This window comes from Fragaria vesca, linkage group LG4 (assembly GCF_000184155.1).
Source record: "Fragaria vesca subsp. vesca linkage group LG4, FraVesHawaii_1.0, whole genome shotgun sequence".
NCBI lineage: Eukaryota > Viridiplantae > Streptophyta > Magnoliopsida > Rosales > Rosaceae > Fragaria > Fragaria vesca.
Genome location: NC_020494.1, coordinates 11220639 through 11233456, shown reverse-complemented (window position 1 = coordinate 11233456; position 12818 = coordinate 11220639). Strand labels below are relative to the sequence as shown.

The window sequence follows — 12818 nt, the reverse complement described above, 5'->3', positions numbered from 1 at the left end:
AGAGAGAGAGAGATGGGAGCAAATATGGAAGAAAAAAATGGAGAAGGGAAGAGAGTGAGAAAAAAGTTTGGGATGAGAGGGTATTATGATCATTTGATAGGTAAAATTCGGATCAGGCCTAATCCTATTAGTTTTGGGTTGGGCTCATGTCCTAAATTGTATAAAAATTAATGAAAGTGGGTTTTTTGTGTTTTTAAATTTGGTCACGTGTTTTGAAAGTGGGTTTTCAGTGCTCCTAAAGGATCATGTGGCAGTCTGACGTGGTCCTCCCTTGCCAATTAAATTTTGACACGCGGATTTATTACAACTAAAATATAAACTAAGGTTTTTCATATCTTGTGAAATGACCGTCATGGGTCTTTTATGAGTTTGGCCTAGGGTTTAGGGTATAAGATTTAGGGGTTATGGTATAAGGTATATGGTTAAGGTATAGGTTTAGGGTATAGGGTTTAGGGTTTAAAAAATCAACAAGAAACCCAAAATGGTCTTTGACAAAATCACTAAAATAGTTTTTCATCATGAAAATCCACATGTCGAAATTTGAATGGAATTGAGAACCACGTCAGACTGCCACATGGTCATTCGGAAGCACTGAAAAATTTCTCATCAATTTGCTACCCTATCTTTCATTTCAACCAATTTACTTATCAAAATTTCAATATCGACCAACTTTAACCTTTGACTTTCAGAATTAATTCATGTTTGGATGAAAAAAATGAACAAAATAAAATGACAAAAAAGTAGCAAGTTGGCTAATTTTGAAAACATAAGATAGCTAGCAAATTGGTAGAAATAATAGTTAGGGTAGCAAATTGGCTGAAATGAAAACTAAAGTAACAAATCGACACTAGGTGAAATGTAGGATAACAATTTGGCTAAAAAGCCTTTTAGATTTGATCATGTTTGGTGAATTAAAGAAAAACTGTTAAAGGAAAAGTCTTATGTGTGCCTTATCACCCTTATGTGAATGGAGATGCTTGGAATGAATTCAGAATAGAGGATATAACGGGGTAGTTGAAAATAATTCATTTAACTTGCCCCGTGTTTTTTAGAAGCAGTTTCTTTTTGGGTCAGGTTTTAGAAACAGTTTCAAAAGCTACGAATTGTAGCTTCCCAACAACCTCAGGTTGGGAGAATCGCTTTGGACAAAATCAGCTTTCTGAAATGTTACCAAACACCACTTCCATACTGCACATATGCACAAACTCCTGGACACAAAACCTCTCGGTAATTAAAACTTCAATATGCACTTACATTCATTAGTCAAAAATCTGGAAGGTTACAAGACTATTGCAAGTCGTACTCCCAAGCTTTTTATAATAAATCTCAATGCGTTTAAAGAATCAATGACTACTGCATTGAGATTAGGCGCTAATTAACATATGATTGTGATCATAATCCTTCTTTATATCAAGCCATGGTTATCACTCAAAGCTCCAAATATACTACAAAGCAAAAAATCTCACCAATCCATCGTAGAGACTAGCTTCGCCTAACCAATTCACTGGATAGTTTTAGGACAATCAAGTGTAGAATATTATTTTGGATTCCAAAGAGAAAACCATAGATTCTTAGAAGGCAGCATATATAACAGTGAGCAATTGAGCATGAAGATTATCTAGCTATCTCGTCCAGGTGGGTAGGGAGAAGAGCATCAACAAATTACTTCTTAAATCTGACGCTCCGACTGATTGTTGGATTGATTCCAGATTTCTCCCCACCGTATGGACCTATAGGCTTCCTGATTTCCCGTACCTGTCCATTCCGATTCTTCATCGTCTTCTCAAGTTCTCATGCTTTTTCTGTTTGGAAATAGAGTTGTTAATATTCTAAAAAAGGTTGTTAAACGACCTTGTATTTAACAAAGAGCAATTTTTGCAACTTGCAACGTCAAAGGCACAAGTATTTAAACGACCTTGTATTTCGTTCTTGGATTCTTCGTATCCTTATTTCGAGCGCGAGTAAGCCCTCTGTTCTTCTCCATCTGTAGTGATTTGGGAGGACGAGAACAAATGTCAGCCAAGGAAAAGAATCACATGAGTTATAAAGATCAAAGATCATATGAGAAAAGTGGAAACTGTCGTATTTACCTCATAAGTAATATGACGACGTTTGCCATCTACAGTTTCAGGCAAAGAGGGAACTGAGGAGGACCTGCAAAAGCATGAAAACTGTTAACAACCCAAAACCAATAAAGACCCTAACCAAACATGCAACAATAACTCGACACTGCGGTCTTTTAACGCTAGACCGATATTAACATGCAAAATTTCACAGTCTGGATGAGTCAGATGGCCTAATCAAATGCATCAGACATAAATGTAAACAAATATTTGACACACAATTAAAGTAGCAGCAATTAGCTACAGTTCAACACAAACCTCGATCGCATGACAGCTTTGGCAGCGAGTTTTGCAGCTCGGATTTGTTTTGCTTGTTCGTATAAGTCATCTTCTGAATCTCCACTTCTCCAGCTTGGTTTTGTTCTGCTTGTTCGCATAAGCAAAAGGGAATGCTCTGTTCTTCCACCATCTGATGATCTGAACATCAAAAATATACCACCCCCCACAAAAAATCAGCAAAATCGGAAATAATATGTGACCATTTGAATATAATCATCAGGTGTATATCAACACTAATGACAAAGGGGTGTTTCTCAGTTTATTTGGCTGCAGTCAAATGACATTGTTGATTATTATTACAGGATGATCCTTGAATAGATTCAGAACGGAACAGCTCAGGTTATCAGATTGGCCAAGACTTGGGCCAAAATATATACGATCCCATTGCTTGAAAAAAAAAAAAAAAAACAAGAATATCTTGCTAAAATGGACTCTAATCTTGAAAAAAAGAAGTGAAACATAAGCATTATACTTTTCCAAACACTCATCCCACACAGTTTCAATCAGTTGATCAACTAATCAATATAGTACATGCTGGGCATGGGATGAGATTGAACTAATCCCGTGGCCCGTCTTGGACATTAAAATTGGGACGGGACGGGCCTTGCGTTTTTAAGATTTCATCCCAACCGGGCTCAATCCCGGTCGGGTTAGGACTAGCGGGCCTAATCCCAAATAAAAAAGTTGAAAATCTGCTTGTAAGCAAAAGAAACAGTTTATAGTATTAATTCTACTGCTCTCTGCTCTATAACAAGTACTTGTGCAATAATAAGACTATAACAGAATTTAACAACACAGGGTGCAGTAAGAGAAAACATCATTAAGCACTTAACAACCAGACCTGCTAGTTGATGCTCATCTCTTTTGCAACCACAAGTCTAACACATGCCTGTATAAAACCAATATGCAGCAGTATGTACAACTATATTTAACACAGATGGTAATATCCAAGCTTTAGGTATTGTGGTTATATTTGTAAAATTTGAGTGTTAGTTGCTGACTTGCTGTAATCGGCTATGAGATGAACAAAGACAAAAAAGTGCAGAAAAGAAGGAAGGTACTGCAGCTAACTAACTGAATTTAATGAATGACTGCTGGGTGTAGTAGTTGTAACAACTAGAGCCGACGATAAGGAAGACATGGGTTAAGGTTCGCTTAGCTAAAACTATGCCTTGATGAGAATGTCTCGAGCATTTAACTTTGGTATCACCAGAAGTTCTAATGAATGATGAAGGATTTGCATGATGGCATTGAAACAACGAACCTAGGAGGGTAAATGAGAATTGAAGTCACTCATTATGCCGGTGAGGTTGCTCAAGTCCTAGTTCACAGAAGTGCTCACCTCTATACACAAGACAAGAAAAGGTCAAGGATACAACATGAACTAAAGCCAAGTAACTAGCTTGTACTATTCAAGTTGATTCAGCAAGGAGATTTTAATCTTCAATCCAAACTTACCACATCTAGAAATGGATGTTCTGGGTTTCTATCTATGGTGACGCTGAACTCCACAGTCTAGAACTTGGAGACTTTAGTTCATGCTTAGTCTATCCTTATTAAGCTAAAGAAACAAGGGGCTGAGATCAAAAGACTCAAAATGAAAGGCTCAGATGATATTTTAATCAATAAAAAATTAATTAATAGAATAGTCGAGACGGGAAGGGCCTAAACGGAACTTGAACTATAAGTCCCGTGTCCCGTCCCGTTTTACTGAAATGGGACAGGACGGGCCCAACGTTTTAATATTTAAATCCCGTCTCATCCCGTTAAATTTCAGGACGGGACTAGGACGAGTTCAGGATTACGGTTTTTTATGTCTACCCCTGTATCAATATGCATTATTATTCTCCAAACACCTTACCCTGAAAAACTGGGGTACAGTACTTTTCCAAACACTTCTTCTTCTCTGCTCTAGTCTAACACTATTTTAGGGTCCTTTTCTTTATTGAAGCCATGCCCAACCTCCAAAATCTAGGGTTCGTTTCTCCTCTTCCGTACTACCTTGCTTTTGTCTGCTGGTAGTCCCTTCCATCGGTTAGGACTCCCCTTTCCTTTCTTCTTAGAAGAGGATCAGCTCTCAAGTTCAGATCAAAACCCTAATCGTGAAAGGATGAATACCTGCTTTTTCTGCCAGCCTTCAATTCACACCTTTTGAAATCCAGGAGAATATAGGAGATAATATTATCTTACAAACCCTACACAATTTTTATGATACGTGAACTATCACAAAATGCGCCAAGAGCCATAACTCAACCCAAGTGCGCCTTATCTGAAGTTCAGATCAAACCCTAGCTATACGTGGAGAAGTACTAGCTAGCTCGATGCTACGGTGCTACCTTGTTGGTATCACTACCAATGCTAATCATGGACCCCAAACCAATTACAACAGAACAGAACAGAACAGAACAGATTACATATAAAAGAAAGGAATAAGCAATGAGCAATCCCATTTAATAAATTAAATTATTAAAGAAAGGAATTACAATATTCTTAAAGCCAGAGAGAAAGAACGAGAAGAAACGATAGGTCGCAGGGATAACTTTTATCCCATAACTTTTTCTTTAGCTTAACTTTTATACTAATTACATAATGTGATTTTGCTGAAGATTGTGATGCAACCTGAAACATGATAGAGATTTGTTTTGAATTGAGATCAGCTTTGATACAGTGATATATAGTTACTGCAGGCTGTTAGCAAGGATGTGGACATGTGGTTGAGTCTAGATAGAAATCGGGCGTGTGAGACTAAATCTGCAGATTTTAGATTTTCCTTTTCTTGTTGTCCCTTTAATTAGAGATATGGCCAATATGATGTTGAAACCTTAAAAAAAAAAAAAAAAAAAAAGAAGAAGAAGAAGAGACAGCTGCTGCTAGTCTGCCAACAAGAGATGTTTACATTCCTGTATATATCAAACCAAACTGCAATACACAAGTTAACTCAATCTCATTAATATGTGTAAACACGGAAAATCTGCGACAAATTATAGAACAACACGTGTACAAAAAATAATATAATTTTAAATGGGGGTTACAAATCTTTGTGAACTCCTCTGATTCTATCTCCGAATATGGGTTTGACTCAAGGGTGACAAGCACTTGTTCTTGAGACGTAAGGGGTCACGAGAGTTGATCACGCGACGAGTGTTTAAGATTTGAGTTTGGTGAAGAACTGGCTATTTGGAAACTTGGTAGTTCTTCGGGGATTTTGAAACTTCTGAGTTCTCGAGAGTGATTTTCTCTCTATTGTCAGAAGTCCTCCTCTTGATATGAGAAGGCTAGGGGTATTTATAGTGTCAACATACCTCCGTTTATGACATGTAATGAAGACACCGAATTAATTGTATTTCTTTAACGATAATAATTAAATCAATCAGTTTTGATTAATTGATTTAATTATTAATTTAACATAATTAAATCAATCAGTCTTAATTGATTGATTTAGTTACGACCGATAAGGTATAACTGCTTTGGATTAAATGTCCGACTTCCTTTTTCGATAATCAATTTAATTTAATTGACATCTGATTATCGATCGACATTTAATAATTGATTTTAGTGGGGATTTAAGGTTTTGTTGTCGACCGACCATTTACACGTCGCCATTTGTCATTTCCGACGACTTTTCAACTTTGTCAACTCACGAGCCACGTATGCAATTTGTCGGGCTCACACGTCGTTTGAATAATTCAACGATTATTATTATCGTTAAATTTTATATGTCTACAATATGTTCATGCCTTCGTAGTTCTTGCACAAGAAAAGGAAAATCTAGAACTTGATTATAACAAGAAAAGGAAAGAGTCGGTTACATATGTATGTTATCTCTTGATTATAACAAGAGTGCGGCTATTGAGACCTCTAAATTTGCTCATTTGACCTCACTCTATTGTGAATTATTAAATGACATATTTATCCTCTTACCAAATAGTTGTTAAGGACACTAATTATACAAAAAGTAATACTACATTTATTCTCTCTAAACTTTCTAATTCAATAATAATGGATTGCATTTTATTATTTTCTTTATTGATTTTTATTTTCTAGTTTACCACATACTTATTAAAGCATTATATATTTATATTATCATACATGTCACATGCTTACACAAAGTGAAAAAATATTTTTACAAAAATTATGATCTATCAATTATTAAAATAATTTATCATCATGACTATAAAAACAAAAAATGTAAACTTCAAAAAAAAATAGTATATGTAAAATAGAAATACAAAAGTAACAAAAATATAGAATAGTGCATGTAAGAACCTTCTTTTGATGACCGATAAATAAAATTTGAAACACAATTTTTTCTTTTTTAATTTTTAAGAGCAAATAGTATTATTCATGATTCGAATGAACTTTTCTTGAAAATTAATGTCATTGAAAATTATTTCTTGCAATTTGATCAAAAAATGAATGTCTAGTACGTGACATTTTATGCAAAATAAAAAATACAAAAAATAAAGAAAATGAAGAAATCAAGGTCGGGAATGAAGATTTGCGTTAAAAAGAAAAAAGAAAAAAAATTCAAGAATGGAAGTCTGGAATGGATGTTCTCATGCAAAAAGAAGAAAAAAAAAAAGATTGGAGGTATAGTGAGTGAATAAAAGATATAATGAGTAATATACTAATATATATGTGAATTATATAACAAAGGCTATTTTAGGAATTTGAAAGAATGTTTAATGAGAAAATGCTTGTATTTAAAAATAAAATGGAGGTGTGGAGAGAATGAGAGGTATACTAAGCAAATTTGGAGGTCCCAATAGCCGCACTCTTATAACAATAGCAGCAAGCAGCTTGCTTCTCACTTCTGGGTGTCAAAAATATATCTTCTTCTTTCCCGTAGCTCTTGCAGAAAGGAGCCCTGGATTCCCTTTTGATTATGATTCTCAGATGTAATATAATCCCATTCAATCTTAATATTTCTTGATTGTGTTTGATAAGAGTGGTAGGCTCATAGGCAAAGAGCCTTCAACACCCAGTCCCTGCAATTCTTTGGCTCTCTTTGAAAGAGTTCATGCTCCCACATCAGTTTCGTAGCGAAGTATGGAAGCCCTTGAGACTAAAAAACGAAGAGCTTGACCATACAAATCATACCTTTCTCGGCCTATTGGCTAAGATCAAGTGTAGTATATGTTCTTATTAGTTTAATATCTGATATGTGGATCAATAGTTCACACGATATTAAATTAATTTTTTAAAAGGGTGGATTCACCACAATAGCTTGCTATTAGGGTTCACACGTGTCATATTTGCGTTGCACTACAGCAAAGCTTGGCGCACCCTACCAAATCTTAGTTAATTTTTTTTCCTTTAGTTCCTTTCCCTGACTGGTATTGTACTGTTCTGAGTCCCCTTTGTAATCGTTAAATTTCTTCATCAACTTCTGTATCCGTAGTTGTAGATGGATAAAAGACACTGTTAGTTGGACACCAAATCAATGATCATGAGGCTGATGACTACTTTTACTCTCAGGTATGGACTATGGATGTTATCACAAACCAAGAAGATACTTTTATATATTACCCTCAGGTATGGACTATGTCTTGACTTCTTCCACCAAAAGAGGAAGCAGCCAGCAATAAGAATTACACATATGGTTCTACCATTATTTTGGTTCTCAGTTGAACATTGAAGCCTATCAGGCAAGAGAAACTAATTTCCTGTCATATGCCTCATATATATAGCTTGCAAAGCTTAGCAAAGCCCATCATGCAGCTGCAGGTCTTGTAAACTGAACTTTATTCCCTTAATTGCATGCAGAAGCTAATGAGAACCACATACTTATAGGAACAGCGTGCAAAACTGCTTCATCAATTGCAGCCATGTTAGAGTTATGATCTGAATGTATTGCTGGAAATGCTTCCAAAAGTTGATTAATATGATGATTATATGATGTTCATTGTCTCAAACTAAAACATAAACTACTTTTATCATTGTCCTTTGCACTAGAACAAGGGAAAGTAGCATGGCAGTGGTTGCAAGGAAGTCCCCTAAATTCTCATATTCTTGTAGTGCAGCTCGTGTTACTTACAGAACATATAGTTTCTTGACATTAGTCTGAACGCGTACGGACAGTGTTTGTGATCTAGTTTCTTTCTTTTTGGATTAGCTGAATGGGATTCTGACCAAGTTAAGTTTTATATTTAACATCAATAATGGATCATACTTGCAAGTAAGACTAATATCAGGAAGCTTTCTTCTGTGCACTCTATGGCTTTCTTTCAACCACTCTACACGTGTAGCCAGGTAAGGTGAAGCTATTGTTTTCTGTGAGCGAGAGCTTTTGGTGGGCAACCGGTGCTCAAAAAGGTTATTGGTATGTAGAAAGTAGGTCCTGAAATGCTCGGAAAGGTTATTGGTATGTAGTCTCGAAAAAGAGGCGAATGCTGAAGAAGTCAAAACAGCAGTGTTCTCAAGTTAGTTGAATGAAGAACTTAAACCATGAGTATCAACAACCACAGAGATCCCACCTCAAATATGAAGCCAGACATATCTTTATGTTGGGACTATACAACAAAGCAGCTTCAGGCCTGGTTACTCACGGAGCCATGCGTTGAGCACAGAGCGAACTATTCTTTCGCCTTTTACTAAAGAATACAGTGTGCGCGGCGTTTTAAATGGCATACGCCTATTTTTGGAACCCGGATCCTCTCCTGATGATAACTTCCTCATATTTCCTCATGAGAGGATCTCAGCCTTTTATTTTGAACCAATGGCTGAGATCTTCCCAGTTAATTTTAACCCCTATTACTCACTTACTTTCTCTCTTCTCCTCAAAATCGGGCTGCTCTCTCTCTCTGCTCTCGTCGCTCGGGCTGCTCTCTCTCTCTGCTCTCGTCGCCCCGCACAACCCGCCCTCTCTCTCGAATCTGCCGTCGCGAGCTCTGCCTCCCGCCGCCGTCGCGAGCTCTTCCCCCCTCCGCTGTTGTCGCTTCGCGATCTCTCTCTCTCTTCCGTCGTCGCTCGCGAGCCTCCCTCCGCCGGCGACGACTCTGCCTCTCGCCGCCGTCGCGAGCTCGGCCTCCCTCCACCGTCGCGAGCTCTTCCTCCCTCCGCTGTCGCCCGCTGTCGTCGCGAGCGATCTCCCTCTCTCTTCTGTCGTCGCTCTCAAGCCTCCCTCCGCCGGCGACGACCTCTTCCACAGGTTATGAGCTTATGACAACATTTTGTATAGTGGCTATGAGCATATGACAATATTTTGTTCAATCTAGTACAACAAGGGAATGAAACTGTTTTTTTCAGATGAAATGAAACTGTATTCTGTGTTTTTGCTCCGTCTCTATTCAGTTTTAAATTACCTGCATTACTTGCAATATTTTTTACTGGTCAATTCTCTCATAAATTCAAAGCTGAAACAATCAAAATGCAGCACAATCATTCATACTGTGAAAGGTTTCTTCATTGAAAATTTGAAAAAATACATAATATTTGATCAGAAACACTAGTAAATTAGTCTATGAGTCTATCTGACATCTTCTTGGATTCACTAATATTTGAATGACTAACAGACCAGTATAGTAGTCATTTTTTACATGGGGCTGAATCTACAATGACAACTATCTTCTTTTGGTAAACATCTTTGTTGGCTCTGACAAGCTTGTCAACTTGCTGACCATCTCGGAGGAAGAAGAAAGTAGGAGTGGCCTTGATATCCCATGAAGTTTTGAAATCCTGCACCATACAAAACTGAATGTTAGAATCACCTACCATTAAACAACTTATGATAGACACTAAACCAACATCACTGTATTGGACACATCAAACCATCAGCATCAGTAGCACCAACTTTATTGAATTAACCAAATTGGTTACCAACTTACAGTAAGTTCATCAATCCCACTGTTCTATGGTGGTGATGAGGTTCACATTCCCACCAGTGAACTCAACAATATGTTCAGACTCGTCATCTCCTAAAGTTTTAGATTACAAGCATCACAAGCATGATAACTTGTCAGATTAAACAAGGCAAGAAAAGTAAACACTTGGTGGCATGCAAAAAGTATCAAAATCATTACAAAGAGCATCATAGTCATTAAGAAATGGTAAACATCTTTATTGCAGACCCCAACATTACAAAGAGCATCATAGGCATAGAAACTGAAGTACTGTCCAATTTGTCTACAACATTCTGGTGAGGAAGATGCGTAATTACCAATTGACATATGGAAAGTCAATTCCCCTTCAGCAATCAATGTGGTGCTAGGTACAAATGGAAATCTCAAGTATTCACACCCCACCAACATCTAAGTATAAAGTTTAAAACTATATACCAACATCAAAGAAAATTTGGAACAAGAATATCACATCAAATTCAGCACTACCTATAGCTGCACTTGCCCCAGTTGCTCAACCTGAAAGCAGATCCATGCTCAAGTCAGTAAATTACCAATGAAACTGCTAGATCCTAATTCAAACATCTCAAGCACTTTGAAAGCTTATACATAACGGTGTATTGCTAACATGCAAAATGATAACATTTTCGTGTGGAAGACTAAAGATCATAAATATTAAAGAGAAGGCAAGAGTATGTCAATTTGGCAGAAATACCAAATTGTAAATTACAAAAAATTTACAGCATGGATTGCCTACTTTCTACACAAGATTTAGAAGAAACTTTGCAAATAAAGCATATAGTCATATACTATATGCTCCTAAGATTCAATTACAATCAAGTATGGTCATTAGCATTATCTGCATTTTTCTTTTACTCCTTACACAGCACTGTCATTGACAATTAGTAGTTGGACTCCCACAACCTAAATATATACATGCTTGTTTTTTCATTTTTGTGCTTTTCCTTCAACATTCATGTTCTCCCATCTAAGTAACCTAAAATGGTTTTTCCCTTGGGATGAACAGAAATGAACAAAAGCCCACTATTAGAAAAGCAACTACTATATCTTGGGGAAAAGAGAGTATTCACTTCTTGTATCTGCATCTCACACAAAAGTAAACAGTTTTTTTTTCTTTTCAATTTTTTATGATAGGAATTCTCTTATTTGAGGGACACTGATACATATTCAATAGAAGATCAACTGAATGCTACGTTTAAACCAAGTTCAAAACTCAATGAACAATCGCTGAAAATTGTGAAATTTTTTACCTGTGAGATCTGAAGGAAAGACCTAAAAAAAATCCACCTCCCCTTCTCTTCACACAGATGTCTTATATATACAAAAGTTGCCACTGGCAAGAGAAAGAACAAAATAAAATTTAGAGATGAATGCAGACAATAAAAACAATAAAGCAAATTTTCATTGCTACGGTTACACAAACCTTTGATGTAAGAAAAGCAGAACCCCAGCACTGGGAGTTTCATGGATAGCACTGATGATAGTCTCATTTACACAGTTTTCTGATTCGATCTCTATTACGGCAGCAACACCAAGAGGATTGCAATTCACACCCCCACCACACTCACTCCCATACACCAATTCAAATCTCTCGAGACGGTTACCAAGCAACCTACACAAACTACCGTTCGAATCATTCAAATTACTGAAACCTATACTCTCTCCACTCTCAACACTACTTGGAAAACTACTCATCCTGAAACTACCGTTCAGGATTAGGGTTAGAAACTACCCCTTTTTCTCGAAAACCCTAAATTGCATAGGAGACCGACGCAGCCGAAGCTCTCTAGCCAAAGGTAAGCCATCACAGCCCCATCTCTCTCTCTAGGTTTCATCTTTCAGGTTTGATTTGGTTGATTTCTATGTTGAATCAATCAATCAAAGCTGTAATCAACAAAGTCATCTCTTCCAAGTCGAGTACGCCCTCGAAGCCGTCCGCAAGGGTAACGCCACCATCGGCGTCCGTGGCATGGAATCGGCGCCGGACGAGTTCATCGGCGACGGCTTGGGCTCGAGGAAGCCTCGGCTTTTCATCAGGGAAATGGTCATGAGGAACTTCAAGTCTTACGCCAGTGAACAACGCGTTCGTCGTTTCCATAAGGTTAGGGTTGGTTTTGTTAGAAGACTTTGTTGCGTTTCTGTTGGTTTATTTACTTGTGTTTTGGCTATGGATTCAGAGCTTTTCGGCAGTTGTTGGACCTAATGGGAGTGGGAAAAGCAATGTCATTGATGCAATGCTATTTGTATTCAAAAAGCGAGCTAAGCAGGTATACCGATTAAGCAGATTTTCGATTCATTTTGATGTTCCTAATTTGTGCATTGTGATTTTGTAGATGCGACTTAACAGAGTTTCGGAGCTCATTCATAACTCCACCGATTGCTAGAATATGGATTGATTTGGTAATCATCAACATTTTGCTTCTTCTTTTTCTGATTGGGATTTTAAGAAAATAAAACAAGTGTTGTAAAACAAAAAGAATAGATTGAGAAATGAGAGAAACAACCAAGAGAATGAGAGAATATGTATGTTTTATTGAGTAGGGAACCATCTCTTATA

General features: G+C 37.1%; 1 pseudogene across 1 annotated transcript in view; it reads right to left on the bottom strand.

Moving 5' to 3' along the window:
* LOC101290950 overlaps positions 1 to 11956 on the bottom strand; it is a 15209-nt pseudogene extending 3253 nt beyond the window's left edge. Inside the window, exons 1-4 of the transcript XR_184574.1 lie at positions 11685 to 11956; positions 2382 to 2540; positions 2091 to 2154; positions 3 to 34 (exon numbers count right to left, since the gene is read on the bottom strand). The product of XR_184574.1 is annotated as an L-type lectin-domain containing receptor kinase S.6-like (transcript). The remainder of the gene's footprint in view (positions 1 to 2; positions 35 to 2090; positions 2155 to 2381; positions 2541 to 11684) is intronic.
* Between the last annotated feature and the right edge of the window lie 862 nt (positions 11957 to 12818).